Here is a 17,219-nt window from a genome sequence, read left to right as displayed (position 1 = left end):
TTTTTCTTTCCTTTCTCTCCCTTCATCTCTCCCCAGTGAAATATAGAAATTCACAGCAATTATTTTGAATAGACTTTTTTTTCAGACTATTCCTGGGAGACCAAATGTTGCAATTTGTGAGAACTCATGTGACTTCAGTGGAGGTAGATTTTGGCTGTTTTGAAAGTTATTAGAAGTAGGTACAGATTTATTATAAGAAAAAAAATAAGAAAGAAAAAGCACCAACACCTCCCTGGGGAACTGTGGAAATGTAATAAACTCTTGCTTTATTGACAGAGAGAACCATTACGGAGGAAATATGTGTACTGAAATGAGAGCAGAAAAAGCAGATAAATTCTACTTGCATATGTTGATTACAAACAAGGAAATGCAATGTGGATTTGTTTTTACTTTAAGCCAGTTAAGGAAACAAAACAAAACCTTCAATGCTTGAAGTCAGCTACATATCTCCCATGTCTCCCATTTTGTTAGTTAACCTGTCCAAAGTAATTTATGGACCTATAGTTTCAGCTGGATGTTTGTAGCCATGATACCAATCTGAGTTTGTACTGGGAAACAAAAAGTTCATAGATTGTAAGAACGTAGATTTATGTCACAGTGCAGGAAAAGCAAACAAGCCAATTCAAATCTTCTTATAAAAGGTTGTTCATAATAGATGTGAAGTCTCCTGAAATTACTCTTTGTTCTTCATGTTTTGATGTTGAGTCATTCCAATGCAAGGATATTTTTTCCTCTGTAATCTAAATATTTCCAAACTAGGATTTGGTAATTAAATAAAAATGTAGTAAGATCCACAACATTTCTTTGATGTTCCCCAGCCCTTGACATTACCTTGGAAAATATTAAGAATGAGGCATTTCTATCTTTTATTAGTCTGCAAAGTCTTGCAGTATTTGTCTCTGCTTTTAATTTCATTTCCCACTTTTCAAGGTTCTTTCATATGGGGAGTGGTGGGAAAGAAGGCAGACAACAGGCCTTCCATATTGCTTAAGAGGTTAATAAAGCAAGGAAGAAGCAGGAAGCTAGGAACCCATTGGGATCCCATAGCTCACTTCTACGGAATCAAGTTTAATTTACACTGTCATTTCTTGCATTCACCTGAGAATCTTTTAGCGAAAGATTCAGACTCATTCTTCTCTGGTATGGTGAATTAATGGAGCAAAAGTGAAGATAAAGTTTATCCATCTTCAGTCCTAACTATGGAACATCAAACATTGTTTCATAAAAGTGCATACAAACTGCCAGTACCCTGAAACAAAAGCATAAGAGAATTTGCATTGAAGGCAGAGTAAAAACAAGTGTCTAGCCACTGCAATGGTTAGACTAAGGGAGAGGAAGGGTTAAGCCAGGCTAGGCTTGCCTGTAATGCTTCTTGAGGAGAAGATAACATTCTAGAGCAAGATGGTCCCCCGATGTACTTAACTTACTGAAGCCCAGTTACCATCACTTTTTACCATGAAGCCCAGAAGTCCATTTCCCCAGAATGAAAGACAATATCCCAACAGCCTTTGGCATTCCAGAGCCAAATGGACAGAATTCTTATTAAAGAGATCTCAGAATTAGAAAAAGATTTCTTAAAAAAATAAAGAAGTAGGCCAAGAATAAGACATTTTGGTATTAATATGATGTATCTAGAGCAATGCTGTTCAGTTAAAAAATGAAACAAAGTGGGGGGGAGAACAGGGGGAGGCAGAATCTGGGCATGAAAGAAAGAACAAATTTCTGTGTAGACAGAATTAGATGGATTTCCAGCTGGAAGCCAACAATGCAAAGTGCCATATCTTGCACTTACTATACCAAGAAGAACAATTATTTGCATTAACCGTGGACATGGCACTTAAAGAATAGGTGTCCAGAATATAAATCTGAGTAGATGGGTTGATGGGACAGTGATTAAAAAATGTTTGTTTAGTTCTTCTTTGAAAAGGAATTTTCACTAATGTTAACCTGCCTTTACTATTCAGTAAACTTTGATTTGAAGTATTGCATGTTGCTGTCAAAAAATTGATTTAAATTAGAATATATGCAGAGAAGTATGTATAGGATGATTTGGGAAATCTGATATTTGAAGCAAACCTTGGCTTGTGTAGCCTAAGTAGCCAAGTTAGAATGAGTTGCCACATTGTATTTCAGGGACAAGGAGTCAACATCATGGAAGGATAATAATTGTTCAAAGAAGAAAAAGTATTTAAGTTGTGCTGCCATAGAAAGTGAATCTGATCAATGAAGAAAAAAATATCTGATGGAAGTTACTGTCTAGAGTCATTTCATTCACACAGAGCTGACCTGAGAGCCATGTGTGTACTTTTAATCTCTTGGTGCATGGGGAATTCGGGATACATCACGGTTTATAATGAAACAACTTAATTAGAGATCTGCCTCCTTATGATATCCTGTGGCATAATATAGCTGTGATTTTCTTTGGTCTTTACCATAGGTCTTAATTTTCTTAGGGGTATCGGGAAATGGCTGGTGCTGCGTGGTGGAAAATGTAGTAGACTTGCCCTTGATTTTCCTCAAGCAGACTTGTGTGTAGTACATGGTTGCCAAAGAGGGCATCAGTATGGATGTGATTCCTAGTCCCATGCTCTCAAAAAACTGTCTTACAAACCAGATCTGAGGAGCCCCTGGGGAAGTGGGCAGAAAAATGTTTCCATGATGGAAGCAGCCTACACCTGCACATTCTTTTTTTCAAACTATTTTTCAGACCCAAATAGGGATTGGGCTACCTAACATGAATAGATACATGCAGAATTAATAGTTTGTATCTATGTTACAATTAGAATGGAGAAAATTTATGATACTTTTGCAAATTAATATGTGTGTAAAAATGTCCAAAATCAGTCACTGGTATCACTTCCTCCTAGTTTCATCAAATGATAGCATAGCTGACGATGACATTGCACAATTAATAATGATTTTTACCAAATTCTGATGAAGAGGAGTGCTTGAAAGATCATAGTTAAAAAACAAACCCAAAAATACTTCCAAGGTTTTCCTTAATGGTGATTAATTTCTATATTTACTTTGATGAACATGTATTCTTTTTTTGATAATGGTGAAGAAACAGGGAATATTGGGGAAATTAATTATTTTGTGGAGATACTAATTTGGCAGTTCATCTAAGTGGGTAATTAATTCCCAGGAAGTGGGCCATAGTAGTTAAACAATAGTCATATAAAATTTAACTTAAAATGACTTTGGAAAACATAAATCAACATGAGTGACTGTCAGAATATGTTGCCCTTAGGTCAAGTCCAGCTGAACTGCATTCTAAAGATTCCTTTGAAAAGTCTTGCTATGAGCATGTGTTTGTGGTATACCTGCAAAGCCACAAATTTGTTATTATGTGTTATTATAATATTTTCATAAATTTGCAAACAAGGCACAGCTAGCTTTGGTGTGATGTAAGAGTTATACATACACATACAGGTTACACTTGTTTAACTCAGCCAACAGGAACTGCACTGTATAAGCACTCCTGCTATGGCCTTGCTAATACTCTGCCTCATGCATGGCTTTTTAGCTATATCAAAAGCATTGTATTAAATTTATAGTTGAGGAGACGTGGTAAAAGAGTTTCTATCTTAAGTGGTGGATGTTGTATGACAGTTCTTGAAAATTGACTCTTAAATTTGTGTTGTTTCAGTGGGTAAATATTATTTTTTCTTTTTTTTTTTTCTTCCTAGGAAGTCTATTTTAGTTGCTTTGAAATGAATATTTCTACAGGTAGGATGCTGATTCTTTCTCACTTCTTGGAAAAGTTTGTTCTTTTATGTTGTTTGTACATATTCTTTTTTTTTTTTCCCAGCAAAGAACTGAAGATGAAAGTAATACTTTAGGAAGTATTACTTTTCAGAAAGGGTGGTCAGGCACTGGAATGGACTGCCCAGGGAGGTGGTGGAGTCACCAATCCTGGGGGTGTTAAAGGAAAGACTGGATGTTGTGTTGAGGGACATGGTGTAGTGGGAGCTATTGGTAATAGGTGAACGGTTGGACTGGATGATCTTTTAGGTCTTTTCCAACCTTGGTGGTTCTATGATTCTATGATTCTATGATATTATAATGCTCCTCACAGAAGGTCCTCTCCTTACCAGTTTTTATGTTGTGATGTTAAGTAGTCAACAACTCAGAAAAAATTATGTTTTTCACCCCTGCAGAGAAAAAAGGAATGTCACTGCAGAATGCAGAAGAAAGTTTAATCCCAGCTCAGCTCTGGACCACTCGTGTGCTCACACAAGCTTGATTTAGAAGGGTCTGAGGGCAACAATAGATTTTTTTTATTTTTTATTTTTTGGTCTAAACAGGAAGCAGAGAAGGAGACAGCCAAAAACCACCTGAAACTGTAATGAAATACCTTATAGAATTGACTTGCTTAGGTCTCAAGCTGCTTTTATTTCTGAGAGCAGGGTCTGTTGTTTCTTTTCCTAAGAAATATGGCATGCAGTTACAGGGAAGGTTAGGCTGTCCAATGCAACTGTTTCACTGGGTAAAGGAAGAGGTTTCTTTTCTTCTTTCGCCACCCACCATTACATGCTGGCTTTCTGTTATCATGGTCATGAACCGAGCATAAATGTAGGAAGCAAGATTTTTCAAACAAGTCTGGAAGATCAGAGTCTATTTAATAAGCCCTGATAGTTTTTGATCTGGCAAACTATTTCAGATGCATTTAAGTCAACATCAACAAATATGCAGCAAACCAGTAAGTACTGCGCTTTGGAGAGTGGAAAATCTTATATTTCCAATGTACAGGAGAGAGTGAGAATTCACTGTTGTTAAAATATTTGCCATAAGTCAATAACATTCAAAATTAAGTGCAATTTTTTGACCTCTTTAGATACTGACTGTTTACCTGGATAAAAATGGTGAGAACATGCTGCATTTTTCCAAATCTCAAGTTTTCTGTCAAAAAATTCAGATGGTAAATCCTTTGAGAGCTGCCTTCTTCATCTGCAATGGAAACAGAAAATGAAAATTCTTGCTCTCTCCTGTACACTGGAAATATAGTATGATGTAGTTTCCACTCTCCAAAATGCAGTACTTACTGGGTTGACTGCATATTTGTGCCCTTATATATCTTAAAATGTACACATCTTACAATTTATTTGCATGTGATTAGATGTGCGTTTATTTAACATGTGCTCTCATCTGATGTTGCTCACATGTATGGTCAGCAGTTTTCAACTCAGAGCTGTAGTGGAGAAGGAGCATCTGACTAAAACTGAAAATATGAACAAAAAGTGGACTGAAACTCTGTCAGAAATGTAGAAATCTTAAAGATAAATGTTGGTGTAATAGTCCTAATATCAGCTGGCAGGCAACGGCAACTTTAATGGAACATTGATGTAAGGGAAAGTTATGATGTTTCTTGCCTGATTTTTCTTTTCTCCAAGCTAGGAGCAGCAGATGAAAAATGAAGTTTCTCCACTGTATTAAGCACTGATCTCTGTGCATAGTGGAGACATTTTAAAAGGCTGTTTCAGCTGTAATCCTACACCAACAGGTTTTTTTGTTGTTCTTTTCTGTTGATAAAAACACTCCTAGAGTTAGGCAAAACTAACAAGTATGTACTTGAAGACTTTTTGACTTAATTTCTTTCTGAAAAGAATTTTGTTTGGTAAAAACTGTCAGGTAAAAGAAACAAGCAGTGTTCTACGGTGATAGCTAGCTCCTTGACAGATTCTTGGGCTGCATTCCCCGTGTATCATTGAGCAGCAAGTCTGACCAATGTTAGCCCCTTAGTAACTCATTTTTCTGTAGTCCTTTAATAGAACATCAGGTGTCAAATGGATGAACTAGTTTGATAATGAATACTACAGTGATGCTTAGATTGTTCCTAAATTTTCCCAATCTATGAACCAAGAACTCATATTTGCAGACTACAGCCATTTCTAAAAACAAGCAGTACTAATTCTTCTCCCTGCTTTCTTTTCATTAACTGTGATTGTACAGGAAGGGAGAAAAGAAAATGTATCTTTAAAGCGTTTTTATAATGTCTGCTTCAATGTGGCAGTGTTCTTTTGCTATGACCACTTATTCTAAGATGCTATCTGTTTTCTTCAGATCAACACAATCTGCAGCATTAGCAATAAAATTTGCAGCAATGGCAGGAAAACAAGGGGAGCTAGATTTCAAAGTGGAACAAACCTGAGCCATGTATTTTGTAGCACAGAAGTGATTGCAAATATCCTCTGGTGCTGAACTTATTTGAACCACCATTTTTCTTTGTGCTGCTTTTACACTGAGTCTTCTCTGTGTTTTGCTTTTCAATTAAGGCATCTGACACTTTCTTCTAGGCGTCACCTTTCATGTCTTGTGGAGACATCCTTGGTCTAACCTTGTCAAAACACTATTTCAGCAGCCCATGGTATTGACGTTTAAATCATTGCTGTTCTGCTTGGCAAGCTGTCACGATTCGGCCTGGCTTCTGTGACAATGATACCATGACACAAGCACTGGGAAATCCTAATTTGAAAGGTTTGCTTTCATTTTGAATGCATGCAAGTATTCCTGCAGGGGCAAACCTGCAGAGAATTTGGATATACAGTCAACAAATTTAGAGATATATATATGTGTCCTATCTTTCTGCAGTGATGCTGAAACTCAGAAGTTCCCCATCCACACATTAAAAAATAAATACACACAATGTGAGTGAACAGTATTCTTGTGAATAATGTTGTTGTATGAGTCCTGCTGCCTTTGTTTGAAGGATTTAATTCTGTAACAATTGGAAAGAAATGAAGAAAAGGGGTAACATTCTGAGATATCTATATCTAGCAGAGAAGAAAAAGATTTTACTCATGTTCATAGAATCATAGAATCATAGAATAACTCAGATTGGAAATGACTTTAAAGATCATCAAGTCCAACCATGACCTAACCATACCACTCTAACAACTCTCCGCTAAATCACGTCCCTGAGCACTGCATATTACATATTGAGATAACTTTTGAAATCTAATACATTCCTTATTATTGTTTATAATACTTTCTAAATACCTTCCTCTAATTTTTAACTTACTACTTAGGTCTGTAGCGTGCTTGTAAGATATTTTTAATTTATCCTCATGAGTGGAACTGTGTTCTAAAATGTCAGTAATATTTAGAAACACCAGCTGACCAAGGCTATTTTGTATTGACAAAGTGTATTTGCTTTTTTAATAAGATGAAGACTGATTTATTGTTGGAAAATACATGTGGTGCTGGAAGTGGGAAAGCATATATGTATAAGAAAGTCTTTCAGAAGTACTTTTGGATCAATACATTGCTGAAAAGAGATTATTTTTTTTTGCCTGATTGCAAATTTTAAATGTAAGCATATGTTCTTAATGTCTTGAAGAATTAAATACTACAGCAACTTTTTCCAGCTATGCAGAACATAAAAATATGCTTACCTATATCATGCACTCATCTGTCCTTACAGTGTCAGACAGCAGCTCCTATAGGTATAGTGAAATGCCTGATGATAAATGCTGACTTTCTTACAGAAAATTCTGCAAGTGGAATAGCCATTTCCACAAAGTTATTTGCAAATTATCTTTATTTCTGTGCTTTTAACAAATGAGTAGATTTAACTACAGAATCAATTCCCATGCCTCTCTCTCAGTGGTCTCATTCAAAGTTTTCCAGCAGGAGCCACACGATTTTGTCTTCCCAGCTTGCAGTACTAGGGCACCACAGACAGAACTTTAATAAATGTGTGATTAAGTTCATGATTTAAGCATCATTTAATTGGCTGGGAGTTTATATGCTGAAATCTTCCTTAATGCCATTTGATTGGAGAAGTATGCTAGGTAAATCAAAACAAACAAACAAAAAAACATCAAAGATGTCTCATCATTTCAAATCATAGTTCCCCCAGGATCATATAAATGAGTTAATACACTTCTGAATGTATTTATTAGCAGTTTACTTTCAGCATGTTCTTCAATGAGTGATTTCTTTTACTGGCCAGCTTTTTAATTATGCATTCTCTGTGTATCATCAAACGACATCCTCCTTCACATAAAATGTTAATAGGTAGGACAGGGCTGATACATCTGTTTAAATTTGGCATGAATGTAAGAAAAATCCCGTACTGCACTGGTAGCTTCCTTCACACAACCATTTTGTTTTCTTCAGCATAAACAAACTGTGCTAAATTAAAAGATTTGCTATTATAACATTCAATTTAGGTGATTCATGGAATTACAGCTCCAAAAACCTGTGTAGAATGAAACTGATGTAGAATAAAAATAACTTGAGTTCAGTACTCGGTGAACTCACCATCAAGTGTTGTAAGCTGTAACCACACTGCCTTGGCGTACAGTGCCTGTGCTTCGACTACAAGTGTTGTATCCATCACTCATTTTAATGCTGAGTGTTTCATTCAACCTCACATTTCTCATCGTGCACTTCTTGGGAATTGGTCATGCCTCATTTAACTGCCTTGAATGAAGCTGCTTGCTGTCTGTCTGACCTGATAAAAAGTGCTTGCAACCATGTCTAGTCGGAGCTCACCTCCAAGCTGCACTGCAGCTGCTGCTGGAACTGAGTACAGCCTCTGAGGGATAGTGTATATGGGGTGTACCTCAGGGCCTATATGAACCAAGAGGGTCCGTGATTAACAATTCCTTAACTGCTTCCCCATCTCTGTTCTTAGGATGCATTGCAGATCTTCTCAAAGAGAAATTTGTTTTATCCATCACCTCACTTTTCAGTCTTTTTCAGTTCAGTCTTTTCTCCAGGAAGCTTTGGTTTTGGAGTGGGACTATAAGCATCCATTGAAAGGATTCTCTGCTCCACTCAACATACTGTGACACTGACAGAAAGCTTCTGGTTGAGGTAGGCCATACTCAGTGCTGGGAGCTGTTATGCAGGTACACACCATTTCATATATCTGTCACAATTGCCTCTATTTTAGGTTTCTATTAAAAAAAAAAAAAATATCTGAAACAAATGGTGAGAGGGGCAGCCAAATTCCTCCCCAAAACTACACTGCTGTTATAAACACACCACACTACCGGAATTAATCTGAAAATCAGAGAGAGAGAGAAAGAGCACGTGTGTATGAGAGATTTTTTTGATGTTTGCTGAATGGTTTGAGTTTGAAAAGTATCTTTTCTCAAAATCAACTGATTTTATATGATGCCTGCAGACCTTACTTTGCATTGACATTTTATTCATAAATCAAGGTACCTCTTAAAATCATAGAATCACCAAGGTTAGAAAAGATCTTAAAGATCATCCAGTCAAACCTTCCACCTACCACCAATATTTCCTCACTAACTCATGTCCCTCAGTAACACATCTAAACATTTCTTCAATATCTCCAGGAAATGGTGACTCCACCACCTCCCTGGGCAGCCCATTCCAGCATCTGACCACTTCTCAGAGAAGACATTTTTCCTAATGTCCAACCTGAACCTCCTCTGGCAGTACTTGAGGTCCTCTTATTAAATATTGCTCTTACATTACTTGGTGAATGTTTTACTGTTCTATGCAGGTCTGAAGGCTGTGTGATGCCTCAAATCATTATCATTAATGATTATTTAAATGAAAATTTATAGTTTGTGTCTGCTATTTAAAATCATACAGTGGTGGCATATTTGCTCTTGTGGAATGTTTGTCTGGCTTCCATTGCCAGGTTTTCTTGCTTGTACTCATAGACAGCGCTGGAATCATGCTAATGATATCCTAAGATGCAAAAATATATGGAAGATAACTGACACATAAAAATACTGTAATGAGCTCCCTGATACCCTGGGTTAAAAAAAATCTGGATTTTATAAAGTATTTTCTTTCGGGGGCACTGAACACCTGATGAATAACAGCAATTCCTGGGCATGTAAACCTTTCATTTTAATTTAAACAAGAGAGGAGCTTTCCTGACAAAGGAAACTGTAAAGGCAGTAAGAGAAGAAGGATTCTTTATATTACTGTCGAAGGAGAACAAAATGAACAACAGAAGTCATGAATCTAAACTTGATGCATGACTAAAGCAGCTGAGTCGTGACTAAAGATGTTATGACATTTTGCATACCAAACTGCCAATATTTAGTGGAAGTCTGAACTGTGTTCCTAACAAATATTAAAAGCACAAATGTACAGTTGCCAAATAAGTCTGACTTGCAAAGTTCATTCTGTTTTATTCTAGCTGTTTTGTCCCATTCTGCCCACTCATATCCACAATCATCAGTAATCAGCCTGGTGTCTAGAATGATGACAACTATGCATGATATCTGAGATAAGGAAATCTTGATTAAAGGGAAGATTAACATAATAAATTTTTTAATGAAAGTCCCCTATGTGTACAGCCCCCTATGTGTACATGCCTGCATCTGCCAGCTTGAAGGTGATCACTGAGAACCTGGTGGGTGCTGGGAAAGGAATAATTTTGAATCTTTCTTAATCTACAAAAAAAGCAGTTTGTCCCTTTAAGAATGCAGAAAAACTCTTTACAGGCTGACACTTCATACCTAGATATGAGCAGGTGTTCTGTGGGGAGCAATACCAAAACTGAGAGTTCAGTATCTTGAAATCATTAAATGAACTTGGCTGAAATCAAAAGGCAGTGAACTGAAAGCTGTGTTTGCTTTTGAGGCAGCAGTGCAAGGCAAGTTTGGTGCAGCAAAGAGGAGTTTCACCTTCAGTTCTAGATAGAAATTCTACACAGCGTTTGTGTTTAGAGAAGATGTACTGGATTCAGGTAATGAAAGCCCTGAAAGAAAAATCCATACAAAGGTGATGACTTCATGAATAAATCCTGCTGTGTATTTCAAGGGTACATTAAAGGCACATTAAATTGCTCGTGTGGATTTTCACCACAGAAAACAAAGCACAACCAGTGGCTAGGCGATCGTGTAAAAGCTTTTCTTTTGATGATAGATCTTTTTATTAAACCTCTTTTCTTTCCCTATAGTGAAACCTCTGTAAAACTACCCTTGAGTCCTGTTTCTTCCTTGATTACAGCGCATCCCAAGTCATTTCTGTGACAGAGCTTCCTTACTGGGGAAATCTCAAGATGCAAATTGTATGTAAATAATTGTAAGTTATTGTAATTTTGTAAAAATTGTAATTGTAAATAAGCCACAGAGCGTGAGAGTTTAGATGTGGAAGTCATGGTCTGTCCTCCTAATAGACACATTCTGTATGTAATATGAGATTTATCCTGCATCTTGCCACAAAGTACAAGCAAATGCAGAAGCATATGAAGTATTTCACTGGAGAATTCTTGGGCTAATCGTGATCTTTTTACATTTACAAATGCTACTAGAGGTCAATAATTTAGCCTATTCAAACAAGTGTTCATCACAAAAAAAGCCTCTACTTGATAGAAATGTAGGTAAATGAGCAAATCAAAACAGAACAGCATTATTTGCTGCAAATGCTTAAACATAGTTCTCTCTCTTTTCTCTCTTCAAAAGTACTGTAGAGAGAGGAAATATTCTCCCTCAGTGATCCCAAGGAACTCATTACAGTAAACACACTAACATGCATAATAGGTGAGGGGAAACATACGGACTGGGCCTAAGAACCTCCTAGATAGTGCCAAAGGGCCTTGAAATCAGAGCCTCAAATTCTTTCAGATGGATAAATATTAATTCCCATCATCCTCACTTTTGGAGTTCATGATGACTGAAATCTAATTGGATGTCTCTGGCACATCTGTAATGTCCTATGATACTGTGAAATATGGTCTCTCAAAACCTTGCACTGACATGCTCTAGCCATTTTTCAATGGTTTAGGGTTAGGATGAGCAGCTACATAGCATGTCTATGTGAAGAAATGTGAGAGATATTAGGTGAAACAATCTTTGATTAAAAACAGGGCTTTAGAGAGTAAGCTGCTGACATCTGACTCACTCTTTCCTGCAGCATGTAGGTGGCTTCTGGAGCTCCATCAAAGAGTGACCCATCTTGATGATGCTCAACATGCAAGCTGCTACTGAATCACAGCCACAGCACTACAGTACTGTTTGATGCTGGGTCTTGGGGCAATGAATGTGGAATAACAGAAGTGGTATCTGGTAGCTAAATGCACCTACTGTATGTCACCTAGTTTTTAATACTTTTGCATTACTTTTGCACATTGAAAATAAAGATGGCATTTAATTGCTGGTAGAACTGGATCATTGTGGCAGAGTTGGACTGAAAAGAAAACAGGCCCAGAGATGTGATTCACTGGCTGCAAAATCAAGTAGCAGAAAGATCAGAATTGAAGAATGCAAATGGAAGATTTCCCTGCTCATCACTAAAATTTAAAAGCATAACAATAAGTAACATGGTTGTCATGGTGACTGAGTGTTTGTTTATGGTAAAATGCATCAGGCAAATCTGGAATGTTTTTAATTTAAAGCTCAGATGACAGAGAATTGAGTATTGTAAGAAAGAACAGGAATATATTCTTGGTGGATACAATGCAAGTAATTATTTTTCCTATGAAAATTCCTATCACAACTCACTTTTTCCTGCCTCTTTCTTCATTTTAATTCTGAATATGTTTGTCTTTTGATAATGGAGGGAGCCATCAAGTTAGGTTTGAGGAAGGGGAAAATGAGCACTACTCGTAAGCAGACTCTTGGTAGTAAGCAGACATTATGGCTTCTTATAACAATCTTTTTTTAAAAAAGAATAATCCTTAAATCTGATTGCTGCACTATATGTTGTGCTGGAGCTTGCAAATACATGAGAAGTCAGTCAGATAGTATGCTGCATAGAATTAGTTCAGCATTTTTTCTCCTGAAATTGTCAGGTGACTCAATTTTCTGGGCCCCATATTCTAAAATTCAGTTTTATTTGCCTACAAATAGCACACATAAAAAAAACCCCAAAACACTAAACCTCCAGTACCAATATAAGAAAACTTAATAAAATATTCAATTTGCTGCTATTTAAATTGATGGGAAAATCTTGTTAAGATTAGAAGTGTCCAATAGGCTGTAAGATAGTTTGTTATATGATAATAAATTAGTTTTGTGTAAATTACTCTTGCTGTAATAGAGCCTACATTTGCAAGCATTTCTTTGAAATCATTCGGGAATAGCTCTCCATTTTGAACTAGTGACTTCAGTGCCTCAGGGCTACACTGGAGGCCAATGAACAACAGCATCCTCACCTACAGCTATGTACTTGCAGACAGTATTTAATGCCAATGGCAAAATATCCAATGGACTTTCACAGGAGACGTTCAGAAGGTCTGGAGCACAGAACTCAGTTGTTTAAGGATGGCAAGAAGGTTTTTAGAAAGCCTGAAAATCATCATACCTTCACTCTCCATCTCTATCTCTTTTTAAGGGTAACAAATGCAGTAAATGGAGGGAGATATCTGATTTGCATGCAGTACCTGCCAGTTTGCAGGGAACTTTTTGCTGTCACTGGTCAGAAGATAACATTTATTTTGCATTTAATTGTATTTTTGGGAATGTATCATCGTGCCTTGTGATTTTAAGTGAACTGGCAAAAATTTAACTAGTAACAATCATTATATTTTAATACTCATAGATTTCATTGAAATGAGTGGTAATACATGTATTAACTTTAGTAGGCACAAGACAGGCTTTAATGGTACACCACCTACGAATCTTTTAAAGATATTGCTTTAGAATGAGAGGAAAAGTGTTTGAAGTTCTCTTCTTGTACAAGGCAAATGATGTGGGTTTATGTTAAATTTGAAAAAAATATCAAATGACTTTGTAAAAAAGTTTAACTTAATCAGATTTGCAGATTCTCATATAGATTACCAGACTAGTAACTACCTTCTTGGTATTATTACTAAAAAAAGAATTATTATTTGCAAATTGCATAAAAATAAATAGAAGAAATTTGAGAAGTTGCTGTAGTGCATTGGGGTAAGAAGCAGTAGTAACAATATCAAAAACACTTGAATGCAGAAGTTTCAATATTTCATAGAGGTTTTTTGTTTGTTTGTTTTTTAAGTAATAAAGTTCTCCACTTTCCTGGATCCCTTTAGAGACCTTTTTAGTGGTCCATCAGTCTTCTGAAAGAAGAGATTGGTGAAGTATTTACCATGAAAGTAGCTTTGACTTGAAATTCCATCTTCATGGAATGAAGTCATGGGTGAAACTCAACAGTGATTGTTTGGCCTAAGTTGATTTGTTAAATCAATGTTGCTCAAATTATTTTGCTAGTTGTATATTTTTTTCAACCTCAAACGTATGCCTTTGCAATGAGCATCGTCTTTGAGATGCAAAAATTAGAGATTATCTGTAAATTGTTCAAATCTGAAATAGCTGGAAAACTGAGATGACTTTTGTGGGGAGATGTCACAGAATTCAGTAGATCCAATACCTAATTCTGGTTCTACTGCTAGCTACCTGTAGTACTGGTAGTACAGATCCAGGTAAATATGGACATTTGCTTTCTTCTTCTGGCCTTACACCCAAAGCAGGAAAACTACTTATACTATTGAAAAGATCATTCTTTCATCTTGTATCTAATAGTTCTGAATAATGTCAAAGGCTCTGCTGTGAGGATATTTGGTTTCCTAAAAGGTGGGTAGACATCCCCTGACCTGCCTCACATAGCCCATACAACTTTCCGTTGCGCTAGGTGAAAGCTGCTCATACATTCTTCAGATCTTTGATGTTCCTCTTTCACCCTTTATTGTTTCCCCCTCATTTTCATCACAAATATTTCAGGCATATTATTCACCTCCCAGTCAAGCAAGAGTGGTATCATTATGTAAAAAAGAAATGATCACACAGACATAATTTTATTTGTATTTGTCTATGATTAAGGCTGTCATTATCCTCCGATGGTTCAATTTTTATTATACAATTCAGATCTGAAACATGAGTCTGAAAGTTTCCACTGGAGTATGTTAATAGGGTATCCAATGTCCTGTCTATTTCAAGAAAATTAATGGTAGAAATTTTAGTATAATGACAGGGAGAAACGCAGAACATTAAATGTCCTAAGCCTCTTTGCTGATGTCCTTGCCTGTTGGTGTAGGACAGAGTCTAGGGTGCAGCTGCGTGCCACCTGCTCAATTTAAGGGGCACAGAGGAGCAGTGGGGAGAGGAGCAAGCTCTGCAATGGCCTATTCTGCTCAGCTGACACTAATGTGTTTTGATGGCAGGGTCACAGGTGAAATTAGAGACCTTTTTTTTCCTAATCTAGGGTAAAATAATCTTTCCAGTAACATATGGGTACAACCTTCAGGCTGTCTGGCTTTAACCATGAAGATGAGGATATGCAGAAAGCAGAAAATGCAATAGCAGTAAAATAGAATTCACTCAAATAAGCACTTGTTTTCTGTTCTAGGAAGCATGAATACTGTGCCTCTATTGGATTCCATCTGGATGTCAGTATACTCCTGAAAATCAATATTTTTATACCAAAAGATCAACCACAAACCAAACCCAGGGAATATTAATTAATTGGCAAATGCTCCTTTGAAGATAAATTAAGAAAATAGGGTGGAATTTCTACTCAAGATTTTTCTTTTGATAAATTCTGGTCCTTCGTTATTTTTGTTTGATGGTTTTCTGCTTCAGACCTAGATTTAAGCTGAATGTAATCAAGCATGAGTGGATGTCTTCTGTCCGTTCTTGAGAAAGGCAAATGAGACCCCTAAGAATTGATAACATATGCTCAGAATACTATTCTAAACACTTAACAAGGCTTTTTTTAGGACCAGACAGATTTTGTTAACACAGTGTTTTTTCTTGATGAGTTTTTTGTGGTTTTAAGAAATAGTTCCTGAGCTTTTTTTTTTTCTTTATAATTACTATTATTCTTCTGAAGAATACTAGTCCAGAAAGATGCAATATTTCTCAGTAATTTCAGAACGTCACCAATATTTTGGCAGAATTAATGCTTACATGAATCTCATGTTCTTATTTAACTATTATACAGTTTTGAATAATTATTTCATAATATTAAAGGTTACAGCACAAGGAGTTTCATTTTTTGTGTGGTGTTTATCTGTACCTAAACAGTCCCATACCATCTGCCAAGATTGCTTTTCCTTGATTATGGATCAGAACAATTGTAGCAATAATGAATAATTCATTTCTATGATAAACCACGGATGTGTCAGAAGACTACAATGCCTAGAAAACAAGCCTCTGACTTCTGGTTCACTGAATCAAATGCAGCTTGAGCCAGAATGGACCAGAAATCAGAGCCAATTATTTCTTGGGTTACCATTTAGAAAAAATGTTGTTGTATTATTATGGGTATGACAGGACTTTATGGGCAGAATGAGAGAAGAGCCAACAACCTACAGGACCTTACCTAAGCTGAACAGGATCAAAAACAAGTTAGGACAGATAAAAATATCTGATCAAGTATTACGTATACCATAATATCTTCATTGTTTTTTGTCACCTGTTCTTTAACAGAATATTTTGAGGCATAGGGCAATAACTGACTTCTCATTAGAAAAATATATACCAAAATCTCCTGTCCCCCACCTTTCCCTACCTCTCCAATGTATTATGCCATTTTGCTAAATGACAATAGCATTGGACGTTTTATTAGGCTTCTTAGCAGAAAGGCTGTGAGAGTAGTAGGGTAGGAAGGGTGGGCTCACCTTTGTAGTGAGTTAAAGTTGCCCTGCGGCTGTTCTTATCCTGGGAGATGAGAAGGCTAGAACACAGAAGTCGGAAAAAAGCCTTTATCCTGAGCTCTTCACACCTTCTGGAGCTGCAGAAAGAGAAGAGTTTTGAATAAGGCTGGCTAGAGTTCCAGTGTCACTGCAGAGGGAAAGCCCTGGGCTGAGCTGACACCTGCCTCAGAGGGAAGAGTTGCTTGATATGGTTCTAATTCATGCATCAGATGTTGTGCAGTGCTGTCTTTATCTCCTTCATTATTATTTTTCTTTAATAAAATACTGCTAAGCCACCTGATTTGCTTGTTAAAAAGAAAGTCAAAGCAGAAAATAAGTTTTGTTTTCCCTGGGTTTCTAAGCAGATGCTCCAGCTGGCATTTTGTTAGAGATCCCTTTAAAGCCTTGTTGCTGTCAATCAGTAGTTGGCAGAATGCTTGCAATAAAAACATTAAACATTGAGCTCCATGGCAGTAACACGATGCGTAAAGAAAAGAACTGCTCCAAGGGGCCATGGAAAAATGTCCAGTATTTAAGTGTATCTCCTGGCACAGATCTGAACCAGGCTGAAACTGCATCTGTTAAGGACTATTAGCGAAGCAGTTGAAATTCAAACATAATAAAAGAGGCTGTGGGAAACCATTTCTTGCAAATGGTTATGCAAATA

At 36.7% G+C, this 17,219-nt stretch overlaps 2 long non-coding RNA genes across 4 annotated transcripts in view; one reads left to right on the top strand and one right to left on the bottom strand.

The window, feature by feature from the left end:
* LOC104911212 overlaps window positions 1–16,526 on the top strand; it is a 34,549-nt gene extending 18,023 nt beyond the window's left edge. Inside the window, exons 2-4 of one of the 2 annotated variants that reach the window (XR_793735.3) lie at window positions 3,690–3,729; window positions 10,901–11,011; window positions 11,857–16,526. This is a non-coding gene — a long non-coding RNA (uncharacterized LOC104911212). Of the gene's footprint in view, window positions 1–3,689; window positions 3,730–10,900; window positions 11,026–11,856 lie in introns of both variants that reach the window. The other variant, XR_793734.3, reaches the window with a different exon arrangement.
* The window catches only part of LOC116216689, a 60,915-nt gene extending 43,942 nt beyond the window's left edge, over window positions 1–16,973 (bottom strand). The window contains exons 1-2 of one of the 2 annotated variants that reach the window (XR_004159958.1): window positions 16,538–16,973; window positions 4,853–4,950 (exon numbers count right to left, since the gene is read on the bottom strand). This is a non-coding gene — a long non-coding RNA (uncharacterized LOC116216689). The remainder of the gene's footprint in view (window positions 1–4,852; window positions 4,951–16,537) is intronic. The other variant, XR_004159959.1, reaches the window with a different exon arrangement.
* Between the last annotated feature and the right edge of the window lie 246 nt (window positions 16,974–17,219).

Source organism: Meleagris gallopavo, chromosome 5 (assembly GCF_000146605.3).
Source record: "Meleagris gallopavo isolate NT-WF06-2002-E0010 breed Aviagen turkey brand Nicholas breeding stock chromosome 5, Turkey_5.1, whole genome shotgun sequence".
NCBI lineage: Eukaryota > Metazoa > Chordata > Aves > Galliformes > Phasianidae > Meleagris > Meleagris gallopavo.
The sequence above is the reverse complement of the archived record's forward strand: the minus strand, read 5'-3'. Positions and strand labels throughout refer to the sequence as shown.